General features: G+C 41.3%; 1 long non-coding RNA gene across 1 annotated transcript; it reads right to left on the bottom strand.

The window, feature by feature from the left end:
* Nucleotides 1-2758: 2758 nt before the first annotated feature.
* LOC121102227 lies at nt 2759-8545 on the bottom strand. The gene is made up of 3 exons (XR_005834275.1): nt 8351-8545; nt 8067-8212; nt 2759-2922 (listed from the first exon to the last, which is right to left on the bottom strand). It is a non-coding gene; the product is annotated as an uncharacterized LOC121102227 (long non-coding RNA).
* Nucleotides 8546-22553: the final 14008 nt, after the last annotated feature.

The following is a 22553-nucleotide window of genomic DNA, read 5'->3' as shown; positions in this document are numbered from 1 at the left end:
ATTTCCTGGGTGTAAGGCCAAAGGCTCTTAGACCACAGGAAAATGGAGTTTGTGAAATTAGTCTCCAGGACATTTTGAGAACTGTAGCACAATTATCTTCCAGGCAGACATTTTGGGCTTAGGGCTTGATAGAAAATGAATCATTTAAAAATAAGTCCAAAATTAAAATAAAGAGAGAGAGAGAGAGAGAGAGAGTGTGTGTATTCAGTTCACTACAAAAGGCAGTGCAGATCATGTGTATAATAGAAACCTGATTCTTGGATCGGAACACTTGCGAGTGCATGCCTGTCCTGCATTCCCTAATGTAAATCACATCCCGCACATCTGACCAAGAGAGAAGAGGTTCCAAGAGGCGCATATTTTCAGCATGAAAACAAGGAGCCATTAGTGTTACAAGCACAGAGGACGGTCAGCTGGCTGGCCCGACACACCTTGGCATTTGTGGTCACGCCTTGCGGAGGCCAGGGGTGGATGTGCACGGGCCGAAGCCGCTGCACACGCTGAATCCCATTTCGCTGCTCTTGGAAGGAGCTAAGACTAAATAAAGAATCTGGACCCCACCACCCTTTTATTATTGGGAAATGAATTCCCGCCCCCCCCCGGAGGGGGGGCAGAGGGGTGGAATCACAAGCGGTTAGCCTTGGTGCATTCTCTCCTGGTGCTTTCCACCCCCCTCCCTCCGCCCTTAACCCCCCCACCCCCCACCAACACCCCCATCCCCCACCAACACCCCCTCCCCCCCCCCAACCCCCCCCCCCCCCCCACCTCACCTCGTAGTTTTTTCTTCCTTTTTGTGGCAGCTGCATTTCGAAAAGGACTGGTGCGCTCGTTGAAAACACAGACCAGAACCCAACAAACTATCCCCACAGCAATGTTTCATAGCCACTCAGGCCCTTAAAAAAAAAGAAATGTCATTGAGTCATAAAGGGACTCGAACCACAGCGTATACCCACCATAGTCCTCTGGGAGCATTTCCACATGTGTGCACATTCTCTGGGGCTTATGGCATCTCCCAGAGCTCCCACTGAGGCATGACAGGGCCGGGGGGGGGGGGGGAGGCCCTGTGGAAGGCTCCGGGCTTTGTGGGGTTACATTCATTGTGCTGGAGGCATCAGGAACACGGAATTTAGGAATTTTCCTTTTAAGCGTCTAAGGCACTGTCACTCTTCTCACATGCCTGGTGATGGTAGCCATCCTCTGGCCTTTTTGGTTCCACAGTTGGGCCCCCACCCAGATGCTTTCACCCCAAAACTGTTAGCCCAATGAAAGTTGGCTGTGGGATACTCTTGAGGACCACAAGAGGTCTTGTTTCTTTAAGAAAAAACTATTGAAGTAACCATCGAAGGAATGGGATGTATTCAGCTTCTTTTTTGGGGGGGGCGTAAAATTTTTTTCATTTATTTATTTGAGAGAGAGAGAGAACCAGAGAAAGCATGATCAGGGGAAGGGGCAGAGGGAGAAGCAGACTCCCCACTGAGCAGGGAGCCCAATGTGGGACTCGATCCCAGGACTCTGGGATCATGACCTGAGCTGAAGGCAGACCCTTAACTGCCTGAGCCACCCAGGTGCCCCTTGTTTCAGCTTCTAACCATTATATTAAAAAATGCTGCTTTGAACAGTAAGGTTTGCAGGCTTGAAGTGGGACAGGATGACCATGTTTCCATTCCTCCTCTTTCTTTTATCTAATGGCCTGTGTTTTAATCTACCAAACCAAAGTAAAATTGCCTCCTTTACAATTCTTGATTTCCTATAATCCGAGGAACAAAAGGAAGATGTGGTAGGGGTTCCCCGTAGAATGAATTTTCCCTATCACTACTGTACACCGGGGATTTCAGTTCAAGCTCCAGGAAGGAGACAAAAGAGATGTTGAGAGCGTGAATAAATCTCCCAAATTATGTTTTCCTATGTATCAGGCTATAACTTTAAATGACTGTCTTCCTGGTCCAAAGCAGGCATGACTGCAAAGGATTTCAAATGAGTATACGAACAATTTTATCTGATCCAGTAATGGACATATTTTCGATAAGTGAATGGGGAGAGCTGATATCTCCATTTCAAAGGAGCCGGCAGCGGGCCGGAGAGAGTTGGCTAGCAGGAACTTTCAGGAAAATACTCATAAAGCGCACTGTTAGGCCTCAGTGGTGCCTTGGGGCTGTACTTTGGACTCTTCACTGCTGGTCTAACAGGTGAGGCCCCATATGCAAATATTTGGTTTGACCCTTTCTTACTGTCAACCCTGCCGCCCTTCGCGTGATGTAAAGTGTAGAATTTATGGCTGTTTGCACAGACATTATCAAAATAATTGTAAATGCTTCTTTCTTGTTATTTCTGAAAGATTACTAGCCTCGCTGGTATTTTAGGGAAGGGGTTTGGTGAAGGTAGGTGAGTAGGGGGTTAAAGAAGGACAAATGTCAACAGTACAAATGGATTCCAGGGCTCAGCATTCAGTGCGGACACAAAGTTAGAGCATGGAACAGTTGCCCAAGTGAATCCAAAGTTCGTATCAGCACAGGCAAGGCAACTCTCTGGAGAACATGTAAGAGTTGCCTTAGCTCCCCACTTGGCCTGCGTAGGTAGATACAGCCCTCATGGTCTAGCCACATGAGTATGTGTCAATCTGGAAATCGTTTTGCTGAGAGGCAGTAGCAAGGTGGGGAGTGGAGAAAGACAAAGTAGCGAAAACGTGGCAAAATACCCATGTAACGAAGAATAAAGAGCAAAGTCTTAAAACAAACTAATAAACCAAACCAAACAAACGCTGAATTAAATACCTTTGAAAACAGCACAATTTCATTTGAGCAGTGTGATTCTTGTAGCGTAGAAACAGTGAGGTGGAAGACTTGGGTAGGCACAATCACGTTGAGTTCATACTTAGGTGTTGAAATATAGCTGCAAATGTAGATTCCCCAGGGAATTAGAAAGCTGGAGGATAGGACAGAAAGTTTAATAAATAAAATCAATCAATTCTGCAGTCTTCTTGGGAGCTAGCTCAGACCATGCTGTAGAAAAAAAAACAAAAAACAGCAACAACAGACAAATGTTTTGTAGATCATTTAATTTGGGGAGTGTAACATTTTGACCCGGCCTGTTCTGGAAATCATGGACTGAGGTGTGCCCCTTTAGAAGAGAACATATCAGAATATGTGATTAATGGTTTGGGGAGGTGGGAGGGCTTACTATACTCCCATCTCTACTCCTGTGCAGGTGAAATTGATGAAAAAAAAAAACTTATTCAAAATTTACAAGTTCAAAAAAATTATTCAAACTGCAGGAAGGCAAACGTTAAGAGGTAGATTTGGAGTTCCACACTGAAAGATAGCAATGGGCTTTGCTCCTGACCTTGCTCTCTTTTTGGGAATTGGGAGCATTTAAAGGTAGCCCTTGTACCTGGCTTGGCCTGTAGTGTACCCCAGCCTGGGTCTACGGGGAGGTGGGTCACCGTGCATAGAAGTGTCAAACCACAAAATATCTTTCCCCTCTAGGAAATGGATTCTGATTATGTTATGAAAATGAATGCCAACATTTGTCTTCCGTGTTTCTCAGTGGTTGTGCATAGGCACAGACTTGGAACAACAAGTTAAAATTTAATTATGGACTTAACAAACTGTGTTGAATATTTAAAGGCCAGACATTAAAAATCATGTAGAATCATTTAGAAACCATAGCTGCCTGTCCAGGGTGCACGATGTGCTAAAAGGGAAAAGAAAAAACATAGCTCTAAGTTGTTTTTACAGTAATTTGGGAAATAAAATTAAAGTAAAAAGGCGATGCCCAATGTTTCTGTTTGTTTTTTCTTCCTGTGTCTCTTTTATCTTAAATCTAACAAATGACTGAATGGATTTGTCCAGAGGCAGTGAGAAAGTGGGGAGTGAGAAGGAAGTATAGAAAAGCTGGCAAGGAACCAGCAAAGGAAAAAACAAAAAGGAAAGTCATCGTGAACAAGCTGAACTACACACATTGAAAACAATAAAACTGCATCCAGGCTGATGTGAACACTAAAGGACCCAGTGGAATCAAAGTTGCAGGCCTAACTTGTTTTGCTTAAGTATAGAAATTAGTTAAGGTGCAAATGATCTGACATACTCTCTGAACTCTACCTGAATTCTTAATTTTATGTCCGTTTTAGCTCTTGTTTAGTTTAATAACTATTAATTGAGCACCTGCTGTGCTTCAAACACAGCCAGAAACTGACGACCGCGTGGGAGTGTTGGAGGAATTACAGTGTAGTTGGGAGGACGGCAAGGAAGCAGACGCTTGGCTACAATAAAACAGGAGGTTATAGGATAAAAACATATAACAGAAATGATGGCTAATTAAAAAAACATTCTTGTTTGGGTCCAATTTCAAAGATGTAAATGACCACATACAGGATGAACTAGGATTCTGGAAACAGCTAAAGATAGTCGTGAGTTCTGAAGGACTCTGCCTGTCTGCAACTGAGCAAATTATTCGCAAAAGATTCATTATGTATAAAATACGGGCATTAAAAATACATACATGATATAGTAATTTTGAAGCTCAACCACTGCTACATATTAATTATCATTATATTCAGTTATTAGTTATTGAACCAATACTATCTTGCCATATTTATGGAAAACCATGGAAAATAATTAGATCCAAGCCAATCATAGAATGTTTTAACTTTAAATACTGTGGTTTTATGAAATACATGTTTAGTCTTCCAAAATATCCAGATGTTTGGCTTTTGCAGGAAAAATTATTGCCTGTGTTTTTCTCTTTTCATTCAGGGGCTTTGACATTATATAGACTCTAATGTATTCGATGTCAAGATGTGATTAAAACCTTCTAAATTCCCGTCTGTGGTGTCCAGTGTTATTCACGCCCACATTAGATCTGACATCACGCATTTAATAGTCACTTCAGAGTTTTTACCATTTTTGTATTGTATAAAATTTGATGCCAGATCCTTTATCACAGATGTGTTCAATAAGAAAAAGCTTACGAGAAATTCTCATCCATATATTAGTCATCTCCCATCAATGTGCTTCTTCCTGACACAGTCAATCTCTGTCTCCTTCAGGCCATACAGTTAAAGTGCCTTTGGCAAGGTCATTGCCATGCTGATTTCATTAAGAATGAGGATATGACGGAGTCTGGCCCCGTACTCAGCCTCACGTGTCACCTCCTCTCACTGATGATGGACTTGCTCTTGCCTCCCCCCCAGTGCCTCCAGGTACGGTTGGGTCTTTCCTGGTCCCAACCCACCACGTCTCAAGGGCATCCCCCAACACTGTCACCAGCCTCAGGGACCTGCACGTTTGCTTTCCGTTTCTCTCTCTTTTATCCGAGCATCCTTCTCACATCAGTCTTTATATCCAAAGGTTTATCATTTAGTGTTCTTTCTCAGGTTCTGTAGGAAATACACCCATATCTCCCCAATTCGTTAACTTGATTTCATTCTCCCAAACTCTTAATGACTCATTTTGTCCGAGGAAAACTTTTGGAGTCTTCCTTGTCCCTTTGGTATGACTCAGCAGTGGAATCTCCCTGTCTTTCCTTGCCTTCGTGTTAGAGTCTCGTGGAAGCCCACCAGGAATTTTCATAACTTCTTGTGGACTCTGAGGCTTACAAAAGTGTTCGGCTTACTTCCTCATTTCAGTGATCACAACTAACTCAATAAAGAACCAAGATTTCGAATGGCTATCGTTAGAATGGTTTCTAAACCAAAGTCTGAATAATGCTGTTTGCCCTTCAGAGATCTTATTCACCACTTTGCCCCAGCGTCTCCCTCTTTCAGATCAATAGCCCTTCCCATTTCCCTTTGCACCGTCCTTCTCCACTGTGTCACCGATCACCAAATTTTCAGCACTGATCATGGGACCCTTCCCCAAGGCCACACTAAGAGGTTAATAGTGGTTTGGTGGATTTCCCTGCCAAGGAGTCTTTTAAAAAACAAATACAGACTTTTTTTTAGATGGAAAGAGAAGTGAACACATCTTTAAAGGAAAAGTGAGGCGAACGACCAATACTCTCCTTCTACGTAGGAGAATTTTGTACATGGGGGCATCTAGATGGAGTGTGCATGTGAGGGTGTTAGTGATTTCCTGTCCTCAGCTAATACCCCATACCCAGGCCTGTATTTTTTTTTTTTTATTGACTGTGCCAAATATTTCTTTGTGCTTCTGACAGCACTCTTCATCTGAAAACTCAAATAATTGCCATGCCCAAGCATCTCTGTTCAGCCCTGTCTCTTCTCCTAGCACTCCCTAAAGATCTGGTTTTGAGTTCTGTAGACAGAGCCCTTGACCCTGCATTGCATAACTGCCCTGGAGGGAGAGATGTTCTCTCCCCTTCACATAACCTTGTTCTGTTCTAGAGAAACAGTTCTGCAAGATTACACACACTTGAGGGAGAACAACATTACTGAGGAGACGAAATGTGGTTGTTCCTTTAAAATCCAACGGGCGGTGATCCAAAAATATTTGGGGAAATAGAAGTAACTTGTTACAAGCCAGCCAACCAGTGGCCTAAATTCTTTTGCTTGATGATTTCTTCTGAGTGCATAGTTCAATTGCCTTAAGACCAATCATGTTATTAATGGACTGTTGAAGATTTTAACAAGATTATTTAGAGACTCAAAAGTTTTCTGAGGTCATTTAAGAGTAGAGTTCTATCGTGATAGGCAAAGTGTAAGGTCAGTGATCCCAAAGCAAGGTGCACATATCCCTTGATTTATTGAGCTATGGGGGAAATAATTGAAATAAATGAATGTATCTTTAAATATCATTTTTAAAAATTCATTTTTTGGACTGCTTTATATTCTTCATAATATACTAGTTGGCAGCACAGTTATGTAATTTGTAGGTAAAAACAGATATATTGGAGTAATTTTTTTTTTTAAGATTTTATTTATTGACAGAGAGAGAGACAGCCAGCAAGAGAGGCAACACAAGCAGGGGGAGTGGGAGAGGAAGAAGCAGGCTCATAGCGGAGGATCCTGATGTGGGGCTCCATCCCAGGACTCCAGGATCACACCCTGAGCCGAAGGCAGACGCTTAACGACTGAGCCACCCAGGAGCCCCAGTAATTTTTTTTTTAATGATAAGCAGGGGTGATTAAATAAGGTGAAAGCTTACTGATGAGGTAGCACCTTGCTTATAACACCCAGTCCCTCCAATCCGTGCACTGTGCCAGGATGGGTTCTATAAGACACTATCTCTCATGTAAGCAATATACCCAAGACAATCTGAAGTTTTCCTCTGAAATCCAACCACTCGAGAGGCTAGTATCGGTTTAGATAAAGTTGATGGCAGTCTTTGAAAGAGGACACTTATTTTTAGGCCAGAGTGCCTGCCTTTTTGCATCATCTTTCCGTGTCGTGGCGATCTGACATCCCTCCTGGATACAGCCACAGGAGCTCACAAAGTACGGAGCTGAGAAAGCCAGAGGAGCGGGAATCAGAATGATGAGTACGGGCGCTCAGGTAGATTTCCTGTGGTCTGTCCCCTCTGGCGGAGAGAAATTGGAGCTTATTTCCCTCTGGACATCAAAAGACAGGACCCCCTCTGAGAAAAGAGGTTGCCTGCTTTGAATTAGCAAGAGAAGGTGTTAAAGACACAATCCCTGTCTATTTCTCCAGAAGTTTGGTAACTAAGGGACTGAGGATAGAGGGAAGGGTTTCTTTGCTTCTTCCTCCTACTGGAAAGCACACTCCAGTTTTGAAAACCTGGATATCTGTTTTCAAATCTCAGGAGGACTGTGTCACTGCTCTGTCACAAGTCCACATGCACCATTCCCATCCCAGTCTAGGCGGCCGGTGGCCCCTGCGCCTTGCTCTGTGTGGCTGTTGGGCTGTCAAAGTGCCTGCTTGAGCCTCAATGCTTTCAGTTACTTGGTATGTGGTCTTGGATGAGTTGCTTATTCTTCCTAATGGTAAATGGAGTAATAATTCCTCCCCACAAAGCTGGGTATATTGTGTGCCATGTAATTTAAGGATTTTAAGTGCTAACTCTCTTTTCTCATTTTAATCCCCTCCCCCGGTCGGTTTAACCCATCACCTGCATGGTGTCCCTTGACCACCTCCCTTCACATTAGGATCTTACCTTTTTGGGCATCACTGATCAGGAACCCTCTGTGGATCCCTTTCCATGTAAATTCTTCCGCTTATATTTTTCTTCCTCACCAGTGTTTTCCCAAGAATTGGTCATGAAGCACTAGTTGTACCAGACTAAAGGATGTCACATGAAACCTAAAAAGGAGAGGGGCATGGTTCTGAGGTCTTCACTAGCTTCGGGAAATTGTTAGTCTGGCAAAGGAGTCGGTTTTCTCCAATAAGGTGGGTGTGGTGCAGAAGATATCACTCTGCAGAGTTGTCCAAACTGCTTACTTTGGAGTAGAAAATCTCTATGCAGAGTAGCCCGTGGGGTTGGAGTTCTGCAGAACATACTTGAAGAGATATCATTCTATCCTTATCCTAGTAACATGAGGAAGAAGCTTCCATTCTCTCAGCTTTTCACATTCAAAGACCTACTGTTTCCTGACATCAGTTGAAGACTAGATAACGCTGGTTTCATTTCATTATTCCAAGTATCTTCACTCTACTTCCTTAGTCACAAGACCATATCTAACAGCCCCTCCTCAAACTAGGAGAATTTAAAAAATCCTTCCTCCTACATCTTCACCACAATGAGCTTCTACTTTCGCTACCTTGAAGACATTAAAGAAAGTAGAGAACAGTACTCAGTGTAGATAACAGATCGATTTTCTTATCGCTCTTTGTAAGTTCTTAGGATTTTATATACGTGGTACGGGATTTTAACTTTCTACACTTTCGATCACAAAATAGCTCTTTGTTCAAACCAAACATTTTTAAGGACATCAAAGACCATGTAGAAAAATATAATAGAAAGTATATTTACAGTAGATATGCCATAGCTTAGAGCAACAAAGGAGAAAGGATAGCACAGTGTTTGCTGAAACCACAAGGGAAGGTATTTGTGGTGTCTATCTCTCGTGTATTTCTATTCTAGAATCTGAACACTGATGTTGAGCAATTTAACCCCTTCTCTGTGAAGTTTGCTGGTGTTTCCGGATGAGGAGGATCTCTCTTACACAAGCATTAATTAGCCAGCTGGTCGCCTGTCAGGACAAGCCAAGGGGTGGCATTATTTGCATTTTGCTGATCATTGCCTCTTTGGAGCTGTAAAGACTCAGACCCAAAGAATGACTCAGAAAGCCGGGGGCCCATGTCGTTCTGCTCTGGACTCGGCCACACAGCATAGCAGCGTTGTGACTCCACTTCGCCCCTGCTGCTCACCTAGCTTTCACTTTTCCTCTCGAACGGTGTCATAGGTGAAACTGTTGGCAATTCAGAGTCCTCACCCCAGCTTCTCAGTCTTTCCACCTTTAGTTCTTGCTTGATCAGGGGCTGGGGACAACTGTATAATGAGTCATAGGCCCTACATCCTGGCAAGTAGTCGTTTTCCCACAGTAAGTGATTTATGCTGGGAAGGGGAGAAGAATGTGGAGTGGCTTTTTTTCCAACCAGCCTTTCTGCTACCAGATTGGCTAGGAATGCTCTGGCTCCATAGGCAAGGCCATCTAAAACACCATTGTAAGAGCGGTTTTACTTTCTAAGCATGGGATCCTTACATCTCACAAAGAGCTGGGATATGATAATCCCATCATATGTTCTGTTAAAAAAGAAACACAACTTTGAAATTTCCTTCCTTTGGCATGTGAGGACTAGGAATGCCTCGTAGATGCTGAGAACTGGAGCGCCCCCAGCACAGACCCATTTTATAGATGAGAACACAGAGACTCAGAGAAGTTGCATGAGTTATTCATTTCCACAAAACTGGGTAGGGACCAACAATCCAGGGCTGAAATCGGCTAATTTTAAGCTGCTATCTTATCTAATATTAAGCTTACTTTTACCATGTCACGAAGGAAAATCTGGGTATAAAGAAGATTGTGATTTGTGCCGTGAGTCACTTCAGTTAGTGGCAGAAGGGTCAAGGAGGGAAGCACGATCCCTGGTATCAGATAGGCCTCAGTTTGAATCTTGGCCCTGGAACTGGGTGGTGTTGGCTAATTTCCTACTTCACTCCTCTGCGTATGTTTCCTCATCTGTACAGATGAGAATACGGATAATAATGTCTCTTTCACATCATCTGCTGGACGGATAAGAGATAAGGCCTGCAGAGCTCGAGGCACATAGTAGGCTGTCCAGAAATGGAGGCTCTGAGGATGATTTACTCCTGAGCAATGGGTGCCCTTCCTCCCTGCTGTTCCCTTTCAAAGCAGCACTTGTTACAGTTCACACTATCTTAGAGTTCTGCCTTGTCAGACTCGGCATGGCTCAGTTTGTTTTCTCAAGCCACTGCTGAATTTCTTTTCCTTTGTGATTTGCATTTGGGTTGTCTCATTTCCCTGAAACGCTGTCACAAGCCAGGAGGCTGTTGCAGAACATGATCTGAAACCTCGCTGGCAAGGGAAAGTCCCCTCCGAAAGAGGCATTTCCCCCCTTCTTGAGTTTTACACTTCTCTTTCCCACTGTGCCGGCAATCTCTCAGCCCAATGTCTGCCCCAGTGTCCTGCAGGCAGTTTGAATACAGAGGGAGGTGAGGCTCTGGCCATCTTTGCGCCTGGTGTCTCCATTGCCCTGGAGTCTGTCAGTGTGCCTCCAAATTCCTTCGGCTTCCCCCAGAAGCCCTTTGTTGTTGCCTCTCTTCCCTCTCCTCTCTCTGTGTCACCTTTCCGCTCTCACCAAGGCCAACTCTCAAAACCTCCAATGGAAATTTAGAGGCTTCTGTGGTTCTTAGGGGGTTATTGGGTCTCTGCATTTTCTGTGTCCTCACTTCCTTTATAGCTCACAGGGATTTCCTAAGAAGCTTCTTCCTTCTCTGCCCAGTAGTTTGGGCCATCTCCCCACGCCCCACCCTGACAGGGGATTGCCACTTAGGGGCATAGGCCTTCTTCTTCTTGCTAAACATAGCTTCAGAAATACACGTCTTCTGTTCATTCAGGTCTTGCAATGAAAAAAAAAAAAATCTCCAGTCATTCATATGACATTTTTCTCTATTTTGAATGCTGTATACATATAATGATAAAATAGAGTCCATTTAATCAAATGAATTTGTCCTTTTACCCCAAATGTATGTGTGTGTGTGTGTGTGTGTGTGTGTGTGTGTGTATTTTCTCTTCAGTGGCCACTTTCTAGATATTTTGTCATCAGGGAATTTTCCCACTTGACGATATGTTGCAACACAAGTGAATCATCTGCAAGAGTTTAAAAAATAGCAATTTTTGCCACTGGTCTGAAAATACTTTAAATAACATTAAACATTGTACAAGAATTTTTTGAAAAGAGAAAATATAGTTCCAATCCCACCCTTTTCATCTAATGACTGATTTCATTTTCAAATATTAACTTTCATTTTTTATTCACTTACTATTTATGGGTTATAATTGCTTAGCGTAGGCTTTAAAAATATGTGCCATAAAAGTGAAACTAGATGTTGTCTCAAATTTATTGCAGTGGGCCCGCCCACTTCTCTAACTTGATATGCATTCCCCTCTCAGATCTGTCATACACTAAGTTAGGATGAAGATATCCTGGGGATTGGTCCCCCGTGAGGCCCTGGGATCAAAATCCATTTTTGGTGCTTCTCTTCCTTTTAAGAATGAAAGAGAAAGATTCCAGAGAAACAGGGAAATCTTTATTTCATTTATTTCACAAATATGTATTGAATGCCCAGTGAGTATTGAGAATAACTATGTTGATTGGGATAGAGTTTATACCATCACTCTGGCATGCTGAAGATGGGAGTGAAAACGATGAAGGAAACTTAAGTGTTGGTTTTGTAATTCTGCAAATGGGTCAGGGCCTATCAAAATGGAGACATAATCTCTGCTCTCATGTTCTGGAACAAGGGAAGAAGTGAATGTGGAAATGATAAAGTAAAACGAGAAGGCATGGTAAGCCACGGGCCGATGGTGGGATTGTATTTGGATTTCAAGATGGGTAAAGTAATGGACTCCAAAAATAAGAGAGTTAAGTTGACTCAATAACCATGGAATAGAGAGCTTAGTATCTGGGAGCAGTAAACTAGTGGCTTAGTTTGTTTGTAAGGAGTGTTCACACTGAATTAACCAGATTGATTCTCACTAAAAGAAGAGAAAGACAATTGTAACAGGTTTACACAAAAACTAAAATTTATTCCTTAAGTAACTAAAAAGTCCTAGGCTAGATTTGGCTTTAGCTTCCAATGAAAGAATGTCTTCCAACAGAAGTTGTAATTTTGTCTATTTCCAGATTTCTGTAGTTTTCTTCCTTGTTGGCTTTCATCTTAAGTAGGCTTCCTCACATGGTGGCAGAGATGACCACTACACAGATTCCTTCAAGTATTTGATGAAACCTATTTCTAGAAAAATTTTCATAAGCACTTATGAACACAATATAATTCTGCTTATTATTTCAGAAGGTCACAAAACTTCTGAAGTTACATATCTTTACCTTAGAGTTCCATAGACCCCAGCTTAAAAAATTCTCCTCTGCACGGTGAAGTAATTGACCAAGCCAGCACCATGACTTTTTGGACAGGATTGTCTCTCACACCTAGTAGAGAGCCTTGTACATATTGAATACATCAAATGAATGATTCAATCAATGAATCAATCAACCAAGCAATCAATCAAATAGCATTTTTTTTTTTGATCTGTTGAGCTGTGGTCTGTTAGGTGTTTTATATAAGCTAACCTCATTCATTCTTCTAACGTTATTTTATGGATAGGAAACTGAAACTAAGCTAGGAATAAAGTCAGCAGAACACCTAGCATGGAAAGGAGATCTGAAATTCAAGGGAAGAAAGCCTGCGTGAGCAGGGTATTGGTCTGGGACGTCAAGGAATGTTGTTGGATTCTCTGTTGTGGCCCAGCTGACCCTAGTTCCCAGCCATGGCCATGGGGGCTACCACCTCTGAGGCATTCTCAGGCCACTCTGTGTTTGCTGACCTCTGGGTACCACTTGTCAGTGGCCAAAAAGTACTTACTATGTTTCCTCCCTAATAGCCTCTTAAAGTAACACTTGGGTCTTTCACATTTTTAGCTTTCATTTCAGAACCTGCAGTCAAACGAAACTTTTTTGTTGTTGTGGTTGAGATTTATTTGCAATCCAATTATTGGAATTCATTCACTGGATATTTAGGAAACTCATCAATAATTGTTGCAATGAGATTATACTCACCATTGGGAGATCCCAGATTTGTCAATGCTATTCTTCAGAAAGAACAAACTATGGGTCAGCTGTTAGAGTGCCAGCAAATTGGACAGCCCATAAAAGTGAATTTCCTCAATGTGTAAGTGCCAGGTCAGCAGAGGAAAGTGCTGGAAAAAATTACCATGGAGTCACAGGGTTTGGTGAAATTGGGAGATCACTATTTATTTATTTTTATTTATTTGTTTTTTTAGAGAGAATGCGTGATTGGTGGGGGGGATAGGGAGAATCCCAAGCAGGCCCCACTCTCAGCATGGAGCCAAACTCAGGGCTCCATCTCATGACCCTGAAATCATGACCTGAGCAGAAATCAGGAGTCCAACGCTTAACTGGCTGAGTCACCCAGGCACCCACTGCGATCACGCATTTTAAGAGGAATCTTTACTTTTTTCTTTTTCTCCTCAGTGCCCATGTGAATTGAGGAATATGAAGGCACCAAGAGAACAGAAATAGACGGAGTTGTCCTGTATGGACCTCAAACTGAGAAGAGTGAAATAACGAATTCTTCCTTTCAGCAAACTGTCTCATCTGAGAAGAATGAAAGACAACTGATAAGCAACTTTCAGCAAGAAGACATATAACTTACATTCTGATTAGTTACTAGTGATTTGAATCCATGCAGATGTATCAAATGCTGACATATGTATGTATAACAGACGTACTTATATGAATAGTCATAGACTTGAAGCATTTTTTCATATTGCTAAAGACTTAGTACTAAGCGCCAATGTGAGAAAATCTTTTACTTCATTTCCCATTAATTTTGATCAGCCAGAATCAAGCTACTTTAAGTTCCCTCATTCTTGTTTTCATGAGAGGCATGTACTTTTCTCTCTCCGTGTATCTTTATTAACCATATTGTTTGGGCTCTTGATAAAGGAGATATGATACAGTGTACATTTGAGCTAAACATTCATTTCTTCAGCAAGGATTTCTGTTTAAGACATTGTGCTAGGCAAGGGTGAGAAGAAGTGCAAAGTGGTGACAAAGCAAGATGGGCCAAATTATTTAAAAACACCCACTGTGAATGTTACCTGATGTGGCAAAAGGGTCTTTGCAGATGTGTTTAAGTTAAGGATCTTGAGATGGGGGGATTATTCTGGATTATCCTTGTAAACCCAGTGTAAATACAGGGTCCTTATGAGAGGGAGGCAGGAGATGAGAGTGAATGGTAGGAAATGTGATGATAAAAATGAGGTTGAAGTGATGCTCTTTGAAAATGGGGTCACAAGCCAAGGAATACAGGCAGCACTAGAGTGAAAAAAGCCAAGGAAACAGACCTCTTCCTGGAGCCCCCAGAAGAAACACAGCCCTGCTAACACTTTGATTTAGATTCATGCTCTCCAGAACTGTAAGAATACATTTGCATTGTTTTCAGTCACTTTGTTTGTTTGTTATTTAGTAGCAAATTAGAGGAAAGAATGGACAGTTTGTGAAGACATGCTTAGGGAATCCAAGGAGCTTCATACAGTAGTACTTGGTGGTCTCTGTATTGGTTAGAGAGTCTAGGCCATGTTGTGGTAACAAACAGCCCTAAATCTTAAAGCAACAGAAGTTCCGTACTTTTTTTTAATTTATTTATTCGACAGAGATAGAGACAGCCAGCAAGAGAGGGAACACAAGCAGGGGGAGTGGGAGAGGAAGAAGCAGGCTCATAGCGGAGGAGCCTAATGTGGGGCTCGATCCCATAACGCTGGGATCACGCCCTGAGCCGAAGGCAGACGCTTAACCGCTGTGCCACCCAGGCGCCCCAGAAGTTCCATTCTTATTCATTCTAAGTCTACTGCATGCCTGGGTGACTCCCTAGGGTAACCTTCTTCCACATGACAACTCAATGTCATGTCTTCATATCAATATGTGCTTCTACGGTAACCAGGGCAGGGCAGGAGAACACTGTAGGATCTCACACCAGCCATTACGTGCCTAGAAGTGACACTCCTATCTCATTGGCCAAAACAAGTCACATGACTACGTCTAATCACAAGGACATGAAAAGTATAACACTCCCCTGTCTGAAGAGAAGCTATCAGTACTGGTAAGCAGCATTTACGTCTATTCCATGACCCCAAGTTTGTAGGGTAGAGAAGAATTTTAAATGATTTTCGAATTTACTTATATCCTCCCAATTATAATGATAACTCCATGCACAAGTCCAAGGTACCCATCTTCTTTCATAAAAATATTTGTAAGTCTTGAAGTGTCTCAGTATTATTGCAGACCCAGATTTCAGTTTAATAGGTAATGCTGAGAAAGTACTATGATTAACGAAGCAAATTGATTTTGAATATTATATTCTTTTAAGGGGCTTAAAAAAAACCACCTACAGAGAACTAGACAAAATGAATACAAGTAAGCTAATAATAAAGACAGTGAGAACCCACGTGCTGCTAAATTAAGTATTTAGCAAACTTTGTAAAGAAATGGAAAGTCATATCTAATTATTTCATTGTGCTTACCTTTCCTCAGTCAGAAAGTCTTTCTCATGCAGTGCATTTCTATAGGCATTCCATAGTGATTTAATATCAACTAATATCTACTTGCAGCAAAGTGTTGACAGTAAGTTTTTAAATTCACAGGCTTGACATTTTGCAGTGTAATTGGGCATAAGTGAAAGAGCTTTCCAGGTTGCTGCTGAAGGCAACGCAGAAAGATGTGAAGTGAATTTTAACCCTTTGCCAAGGGGGCCAGCTGAGACTTGTTACTTCCATAGCAGATTGTTTCTAGGAGAGAAGACAAGAGACCAACCAACCTGGTTTTTTAATCTACAAGTTGTACTTTGAGGTTTCAAAACTCTGGAAAGGCATTTACTTATCCGAGTTTACACTGCTGGTGTGTGTAAAAAGCTTGGTTTTAAAGTCAGGTCTCCTGACTTGAGTTCTGTGTTTGTTTGACTGTCCCGCACGTGCATCTAAACCTTGGGGGACCAGGACGCTCTAGCCCTAGAGAACTCTAACAGGGGCCCCTCTGAGTTCAGAAGCCCAGGTTTCGGGGTTAGGTCTGTAAACTCAGTGCTTAAAAGGCTTACTTTCCCTGTGTTCTTCTAGGGTCCATTGGCTGTAATTTAAGATACAGTGGATCCAGGAATATGACAAAAGAACTGTGTTTGTTCATTTCTTTTGTTTCTCCTCGTTACAAGCTAGCTAGTGTCCCCAGCACCCAGGAAGAAAATTAGGCCTCATGTTCCTGACAAGAGCATTCTGCCAGAAGTGGCTTTCAAATGCCTCTTGGTAGAGTTACTATTTAATTTAGGCAGTTTATCTTCTCAGAAAGGGTCAACAGATTCTATAGGCTTTGCCAGCTAAGACCTTTAGTTTTAATCACCCCCTAAAAACATTCTCCTTAATCCACTCAGGGCAAGAGAGTGGATTTCTTTGCACCTTGGTCTTTAACTTTGACATGATTAATCACCGAACCATTGAATATGCTACTTCTTTTCTTGTCTTTCTCAGGGTCTAATTGGAAAGGAATCAAACCCAGAGTCCCTGTGAATTTACTGGGAGTACCAGGTGGTCTGAGTAGTCAAAAAGAAATAGGCCCCTTTTAATGTAAATACTCTGCCAAGTATGAGGTCCGAACGACATTATTAGTATGTATTTAATGTGCATAGAAAAACTGATATGTGACCTTCCAGAGTGCACCAGGAGTTTGAAATGTGCTTATTATTGGTTCTATCTCAGAGCAGTCAATAAATCAACAAGTTAAAAAAAAAAAAAACAACAATCCCTGGGGAATTAACTTAGGGGTTTCTAGACCCCCATTCTGTGTGGATCTCATGATGAAGGGGAATCTGCTCTCACTGGCCATTAGAACCATTTCTATCAAACTTCTATCTACAGTTTCTGCCTTACCGCACTTCATAAAGAAGTTACCTTTTCCTGATGATTAAAACAGCCAGTAAGGTTAGGAAAAGGGAAACCCATTTCTAACTTTAAATACAAGGTAAGAAATATTTTTCTCTCCAGTATATCTCATTCATGTAGGGAAAGTGATTTCATGTAATTTATTATTCAAGACAGTCATTAGCAAATATTCTCGGAGTGAGAACTATGAGCCAAGCATTGGGTCAGATGCTGGAGTGTAAACTTCAAACAAAATAGATAAAATCTTTGTCCTTGTGGGGGAGGCTAGTAAGAGATTCAGGAAAAAAGCCAAGGATAGCACAGTATGTTAAATGTAACCACAGAGAGAGTACATATGCTCTGGGAATGCCAAGGAGTGACCCTTCATCTGTACTTGAAGGGCTGGGAAAGGCATCTTGGAAGAGGTGGAGCTAAGATGAAGGATAAGCAGGGGTTATGGCAAAACTGGGAACTGGGTTAGGGGAGCAGTGTGATATATTGAGGAAACCCTCAAAAATGAGAGACAGTGTAGCACATTTGAGGTAGTAAAGATATTTAGGTAGTAAAGACATTTAGGTGGGCTAGGAAAAAAGGTTAGCATTGGTCCTGGGTGGCAGGGTGGAGGTCATGCAGGAGCTTGTGAGCCAAATTAAGGAATTTTGCTTTATCATGAAGAACAATGGGATGTGTTGAAAGATTTTTAGGCACAGAGTGACATGATCAAATTTATATTTTAGAAGGGGGGCATCTGAGTGGCTCAGTGAGTTAAGGGTCTGACTTTTGATCTCAGCTCAGGTCTTGATCTTAGGGTTGAGAGTTCAAGCCCCCACTGGGCTCCATGCTGGGCATGAAGCCTACATAAAAGAGGAAGAAAAAAAAAGGAAGAAAAGAAAGAAATAAAGTAAAAAAGAAAGATTCCTTTGGTTTCAACTTTAATTGGTCTGGAGGGCTTAAAACCATACTTAGTGAGACAGTTAGAACAGGACTTCTGTAACAGGACTTGTGAGGGACGCTGGCACCTGAACTAGTCTAGCAACCAGGGAGATAAAGAGGTATGTGATGGGGGCAGAGGTAACAGCCATTGATGATTGGTGGTTAGCCAGGCCAAGAGGAAAGAGTCTGGTTTAGGTAACTAGGTTGATGGTGGTGCCATTTTCAGATCAGAAACAGGAGTAAGATCAGGTTTGAAGACGGAAGGTGGTAATTCTGGTTTGGGTCATTTAGGGAGACATCCACGTGGAGAGGTCCAGTGGCCATTAGTTACATGGTTCTGACAGTCAGAGGAGAGAGCTCATCTGTGAATAGAAATCGGCAGTCCCAGCATGTAGATGATAATAAAAGCTATTACCTGGAGTGATTGCTGAGAGATGAGCGTGGGGTACAGTGTTGAGGAGCACCAATAACCAAGGGGTGGGCCATAGGCAGGAACCCACAAAGGAGACTCAGAATGAAGAGAAATATGGAGAAAGCCGGGGGGTGCCCATTCTGCAGAATCACAGAATCTAAGAAAATCAAGATGAAACTAAGCACAGGCCCAAATTATTAATATATTTTACCATAAGAAATCAAGATAGGCCAAGGGACGTTAAGAGTTGGAGTAATGGAAGTGAAGGATAGACTTTGCTTCTAGTGTCTATAGGAGTGTTGTGTGTGTGTGTGTGTGTGTGTGTGTGTGTGTGTGTGTGTGTGGTATTTATGGAAGAAAACAGAGAATGTGGGGAATATTGTCGGCAGATATTACTTATGTTCCCTTAGCTCATCCAGATATGAGTGTTTAGTCATTAAACATATACTTACTTAGAACTTCGGTATAGAGCATTTTCCCTGGGGCAGCAGGAGATATACAAGAAGTATAAGCTAGAGCTGCTCCCGGGAAGCCTGTGATGTCATTAAGGTTATATCACAGGCACAATAGCACCAATAACAGGGGCAACATATGATGAGTACCAAGAGCTTATGTAGAAAATAAGATCTACAAGAATTTAGAGGCAGGAAGTACTAATTTTCATCATGGATGTGGACCAGCAAGACAAGACCCAGGGCTAGACATCTAGCTCTGTGTACAGACTAGAATTCTGCAGGTTTCAGATTGTTAGAAAACTACCTCCAAGGAAGATAGAATCCTAGTCTTGATCCCCAACATGCCCTTTTCTGAACTCACCCGGGTAATTGCTCCATCTTTTCAGAAGTGCCTCTGGCTTCTGAAAGCAACATTCATCCTAAGGAGAACAATTAGTCTTTGTCTCTTAGTAGTAATAGAACTAGCAGCTCCAAAAGGAAAAGCCAGCAGTGACTTTTCAATCACCCCTTCAACCCCCAAGGTTGCTCTGAGAAATCCCCAAATTTCTTGTAGGCAGAACATACAATATATTTAGCAACAAGTTCCTCCTTGCCCTGAAATACGCCAAAAAACATAAACTTTGAAAGCTCATGGAAAATAGGAGATCTGGTGGTTTTGTTACTTGGCAACTGAGATCTGAAATGTTAAAATAGGAAATGTGCATTATTTTATAATTCTAAAAATGTAATACATGTTATTTTCTATTCTAGGAGGGGAAAACACTGTAGTTTTAGTATCCCATTGTTTCAAAAATCCACACTTGTTAGACTAGCTTTGCTGCTGTAATATTGTTGTCATCCAAAGTGGATACCTCATGGGCTGGTAGTGTCCAGGCAAAGCAGGAAGGCTTGCTAGAATTCCCAGGAAAGCCAACATTCAGAGAATGAGAAGAATTTTGCCAGGGAACTAGAAAAGCTCCCTCGCCTGTGGTGGTGGTGGTGGTGGAAGAAGAGAACATTGGAGAGACAGAGATTAGAATAGTGACATCACCCTGAAGGAGATTATAGGGGGGTGGGAATGTTGCATCTCTGGGGAAATGTATACCCCCTCTTGCTGGCCAGACCCACCTCCCTTGCTGCTGCCCCTCCACCTCTGATGTTGCCCCTGACTCCATGCTCAATGCAGAAGAAACTATCATGTGGCAACCCATATTCCTTAAACCATAGCTTGGGATTAGTGCCCTGGCAGGAGTGAATGAATGATGATGGAAATGGACAGAATATTTGACACAAGTTCTTGGAGAAAACAGGATAGAAGACACTCTTCTGTATGAATCAGACTTGGTTGAATGACTAATTTGAATGGTTACCTGAAACTCTAAGCTGTATTAGGTATGTTGGACACTTCTGGATTCAAGGGTGTCTCTTACTACAGCTCTGCTCCCATTCCAGTGTTATTATATCCTCACCTGATATATCCCCAAATACCTAGAGGAGTTTTTATTACATGATGGATGTAAAATAAATATTTATTGAATAAATAGCTTAACTGAGTATACTAGGTGTAGATAAAATAAAATTGAGTGAATTTTTAATGTTTCATGAAATTAAATTCTTACTGAAGTTAGTGGACTATATTTCTAGACAAAGATCTAAGATTATTGGTCATTTGTAAATCACAAATTCTGCAACTTTAGGTGTGGTTTATGACATTTTCTTATCTGTTAACAGAAAAAGCTTGCACCATCTTCAACAAAATGTTATCTAAGGATTCTTTTCATTCTAAGAGCCAACAAATCTATGAATATAGATTATTTCTCAAGTTGCTTCCATTTATAACATTCCATGGTTTTTATAAAAATATACGAAAGAAGAAACACACCCATTGGATCTGTTTGACATCTCCTTATACCTTAGGCTTTGACAATTATGAGAAAGCAATGCCAACTCACCTTTGGTGGTTATCCAGAGCATCACCGCATATAGAAGAAATGTTCATTATTGACCTCTGAAAAGTTGTAACAGATTATCTGGTCAGAACAATTCATTAACAATGAGGACCTACCATTTATTAAGCACCTTTCAGGCACCGTGCTAGTGCTGGTTCAGTGGCACTTTGAGTACAGTTGAGAAGACAGTCAAAAATCAGTAACTAATAATTACAAATTGTCAAAACTTACTAGGACAAAAAAGAGCAGGGCCAAGGTAGAGGTCAGCTATTTCGATAGAGAGATCAGGGAAGGTCTTTCTGAAAAGGTCTCATCTGACAGATGAGAAAGATTCAACTATATTCAGGGCAAAGGGGTAAACATTTCAGGCAAAGAATACAGCATGAGCAAACAAATCACAGTCTTAGAGCTTCTTGTATTTACAGATGAAATGCTACGACACCTAGGATTTGCTTTAAAATATTCTTTGAGAAGCTGGGGAAGGGGAGCATTAGGGTTATAGGCAAACAAGATTGGCCATATAATGATGATTTTTGAAGCTAGGTGATGGGCGCAGAAAGATTTCTTATGCTATACTTTCTTTTATGTATGTTTATAATTTTCCTTAATAAAATGATTTTAAAAAGCCTGTGGAACTTGTCTGGTTTGTAGGTCTAATTGTTTATTGTCTAATTTTGTTGGTAGTTTTAGAATACGACTCTCTTTTACCACTCACCATTTAAAGAATTTTGGAACTGTTGGTCTGAGGAGAATAGTATTTGGCATAACTGAGAGGGAAGCTCAGTAAAATCCCCTCAGTATAGACTAATGTCTAACTTCGGTATAGACTCAGTATAGAGCGGGTAGCCCTCAGTATAGACTAATGTCTAACCTAGAAGAGAAGTATCTTCACAAACTTTTATGAAGTGAGAAAAAAAGAGTATTTAAAGAAACTTGACCAAGTTCATTTTTAAAATATCAACTTTTTTGACGTATAATTTACATGCAATGAAGTTCACATATTTCAAATACACAGGTTGATGACACTGTGGAATGATACCCCAATCAAAACATAGAATACGTCCACTTCTCCAGAAAGTTCTTTTGTGCCACTTATGGTCAGTTCCTCTTCTTCCACTTTAGGAGACCCCTAATCTGACTTCTATTATTATAGATTAATTTTGTCTGTTCTGAAATCTCATATAATGGAATCATACCAATTCTTGATATGATCTCCCTTCATTCAACATGTCTGTGATTTATCCTTGCTGTGGTGTATATTAATTCATTCTTTTTTATTAGTGAGTAGGATATTAAATTGTATGATTATACCATAATTTGTTTATCTATTCACTTGTTGATGGATACTGGGTTGATTCCAGGTTTGGACTACAATGAATAACACTGCTACGAACAGTGAACATTTGTGTACAAGTCTTTTGTGTACCATACATTTTCATTTCTCTTTAATAAATACTTAAAAGTGAAATTCCTGGGTCATATGGTAAGTATATTTTTAACTTGATAGGAAACTTCCAAACTGCTTTTCAAAGTAGTTGTACCATTTTACACTCTCACCAGTAATGTATGAGCATTCCAGTTGCTCCCCATCTTTGACGATATTTGATATTGTCAGTCATTTTAATTTTAGCCATTCTAGTGGGCATAAAGTAATATCACATTGTAGTTTTAATTCAGTTTACGTTTCCAAAGTGACTAATGTTGAATATCTTTTCATATACTTATTGGATATTCATATATCTTTGT

Source organism: Ursus maritimus, unplaced genomic scaffold (genome assembly GCF_017311325.1).
Source record: "Ursus maritimus isolate PB19 unplaced genomic scaffold, ASM1731132v1 scaffold_13, whole genome shotgun sequence".
Classification (NCBI taxonomy): domain Eukaryota; kingdom Metazoa; phylum Chordata; class Mammalia; order Carnivora; family Ursidae; genus Ursus; species Ursus maritimus.
This window is presented reverse-complemented; position numbering and strand designations above follow the sequence as displayed.